We start from the raw sequence: 3220 nt of genomic DNA, 5'->3' as shown, positions 1-3220 counted from the left end.
TGGAGAGCCGCTCGCGGGGGGCAACCGGTGGCCTCGGTAGGGCGTGAAGGGCGGAGCGAAACGCCCCCCTTCCCATGAGGTTTTAGTCGCCCCCACACTCCCGGCTCATACCTGCTGTCCACAAGGCTCCCATGTGGCTGCCATCTTTCTTTCCAGAGAGGAGAGGGCGAATGGGGCAACACCCTTTCCCCTCCGGCAGACTTGATGGGCTGGATCAACGCATAGTCTGTTCACTTTTCTGCTCCAAGCTGCTGGGTTCTGCATTAAGTCCTTGTGCTTCTGGGGCCATGGCCGTGCTGGAGAGCCGCTCGCGGGGGGCGACTGGTGACCTCGGTAGGGCGTGAAGGACGGACCGGAACGCCCCCCGACCCATGAGGTTTTAGTCGCCCCCACTCCCCCGGCTCATACCTGCTGTCCACAAGGCTCCCATGTGGCCGCCATCTTTCTTTCCAGAGGGAGGAGGGCGGAAGGGAGCAACACCCTTTCCTCTCTGGGCAGAAATGATTGCCTGGATTAACGCATAGTCCTTTCACTTTTCTGCTCCAAGCTGCTGGGTTCTGCATTAGGTCATTGTGCTTCTGGGGCTGTGGCCGTGCTGGAGAGCCGCTCGTGGGGGGCAACTGGTGGCCTCGGTAGGGAGTGAAGGGCGGACCGAAACGCCCCCCTTCCCATGAGGTTTTAGTCGCCCCCACACTCCCGGCTCATACCTGCTGTCCACAAGGCTCCCATGTGGCCGCCATCTTTCTTTCCAGAGAGGAGAGGGCGAATGGGGCAACACCCTTTCCCCTCCAGCAGACTTGATGGCCTGGATCAATGCATAGTCCGTTCACTTTTCTGCTCCAAGCGGCTGGGTTCTGCATTAAGTCCTTGTGCTTCTGGGGCCGTGGCTGTGCTGGAGAGCGCTCGTGGGGGGCAACTGGTGACCTCAGTAGGGCGTGAAGGATGGACCGGAACGCCCCCCTTCCCATGAGGTTTTAGTCGCCCCCACACCCCCGGCTCATACCTGCTGTCCACAAGGCTCCCATGTGGCTGCCATCTTTCTTTCCAGAGGGAGGAGGGCGGAAGGAAGCAACACCCTTTCCCCTCTGGGCAGAAATGATTGCCTGGATTAACGCATAGTCCTTTCACTTTTCTGCTCCAAGCTGCTGGGTTCTGCATTAAGCCCTTGTGCTTCTGGGACTGTGGCCGTGCTGAGGAGCCGCTCGTGGGGGGAAACTGTTGACCTTGGTAGGGCGTGAAGGACGGACCGGAACGCCCCCCTTCTCGTGAGGTTTTAATCGCCCCACCACACCCCCGGCTCATACTTGCTGTCCACAAGGCTCCCATACGGCCGCCATCCTTCTTTCCTGAGAAGAGAGGGCGAATGGGGCAACACTCTTTCCCCTCTGGGCAGAAATGATGGCCTGGGTTAACTCATCGTCCGTTCACTTTTCTGCTCTAAGCTGCTGGGTTCTGCATTAAGTCCTTGTGTTTCTGGGGCTGTGGCCGTGCTCCAAACTTAACTCTGATTTTCAGGGAGAGAGATTGGGTGGTTTACTTCTCATTGATCACTTTGTATATAGAGAGATGTCCACGCGGCCGCGCGGTTTTGAGAAAAAGTCCTCGTTCCCGCATACTCGAGCTGTGTTTGTAGAGGCTTCTGGTCACCGGGGTTCCATCTGGGGGAGGCGGGATGCGGCACCTACTCCATCTGGAACTTGCCGGTGATCTCGGCTCTTTTTGGAACCTGTTTTTTCTTTTTTTTTTTCCTCCGGGATCCCGCACCCTCCATGTGTTCCTTCTCTTATGCTGAACACTTCAAAGATGGCGCTGGGGGGCGGGCTGTTGGCGTGACTTCCGGGATCAGAGGTTACCTGGGAGGTGTAGTCCGGCAGATTTGAGGAAAAGTCCTCGTTCCCGCATACTCGAACTGTGTTTGTAGAGGATTCTGGTCACCGGGTTCCATCTGGGGGGGGGGGGGGGGGCGGGATGCGGCACCTACTCCATCTGGAACTTGCCGGTGATCTCGGCTCTTTTTGGAACCTGTTTTTTCTTTTTTTTTTTTCCTCCGGGATCCCGCACCCTCCATGTGTTCCTTCTCTTATGCTGAACCTATTTTCCAAAACCTTGAGCTCTAATTTATTCAGGTAGGCCCTTTCTTTCTTCCTGATGAAATCTGGCAGAGCTATAATCTTTCCTCTTAACACTGCTTTTGCTGTGTCCCACAAGTTATGGTAGCTCGTGTCCTCATTCTCATTTGTTTATGGAAACTTTTTATTTCCTCTTTGATTTCTTCCCTAAGCCAACGGTTGTTCATTACTTCCCTTAAAGAAAATATTTCCTTGCTGAGCTTCAGTCTGTTTGATCTATCGAGAAGTGACAAAGAAGTGTTGAAATCTACTACTAGTATTGTGTTGCTATCAATGTTTTTCTATAAGTTTATTAGAAGTTGTTTTAACGTATTTTGCTGGTCTGTCATTAGGATCATATACATTGAGGAAGGTGAGTTCTTTCTGATGTACATATCCCATGATCATTAAGAAATGACCTTCACTGTCTCTGATAACCTTTAGCCTGAAGTCCATGTGGTCTGATACTAGTATGGCCACTCCAGCTTTGTGGAGGTGATATTTTCTTGAAAACTTGTTTCCCAGCCTTTTACCTTTAGCCCATGGGTGCTTTGATTGTTCAGACATGTTTCTTGCAGGAAGCAGAATGTTGGGTTCAGTTTTCTAATTCATCTTCCTATTCTGTGCCTCTGAATTGGCACATTTAGTCCATTGACATTGAGAGAGATTGTTGTTTTGGGGATTTGTGCTCTCTTTATGTAGAATTTTTGTACTTCTGGGGATTGTCTTACCTTAAAGTAGACCTATTCATTCTTCTTTTAACAAAAATATGGAATGCTTTACAAGTTTGCATGTTATCTCTGTGCAAGGACCATGCTCATCATTGTATCATTTAAATTTTAGTATATGTGTTATCAAACCTCGTAGGAGTTAATTTTTCCATATTTTTCGCTTCTTATTACTTTGAGTGTTGTCCTTCCTCACTCCTATGGCAGACAATGATTCCTAATCAAGGAATGTATTTCAAAGCAGCATGAATAAATAGATTTAGAACTTTAATGTCCCAGAAATAAAAATATGGTTTTTACTATATTATCGTTTACCATACCCTAGGCATCAGTTTTACAAAATAATTCTTTTGGAAGATGGTATATGAGTTTGTTTAAGGTTGT

The 3220-nt window shown here is 49.8% G+C and overlaps 1 pseudogene; it reads right to left on the bottom strand.

Annotated features, from left to right (window-relative positions):
* Positions 1–2871: 2871 nt before the first annotated feature.
* Positions 2872–2971, bottom strand: LOC130037133 (uncharacterized; annotated as a pseudogene).
* Between the last annotated feature and the right edge of the window lie 249 nt (positions 2972–3220).

This window comes from Sorex fumeus, unplaced genomic scaffold (genome assembly GCF_029834395.1).
Source record: "Sorex fumeus unplaced genomic scaffold, SorFum_2.1 ptg000070l, whole genome shotgun sequence".
In the NCBI taxonomy this organism is placed as follows: Eukaryota; Metazoa; Chordata; class Mammalia; order Eulipotyphla; family Soricidae; genus Sorex; species Sorex fumeus.
The sequence above is the reverse complement of the archived record's forward strand: the minus strand, read 5'-3'. Positions and strand labels throughout refer to the sequence as shown.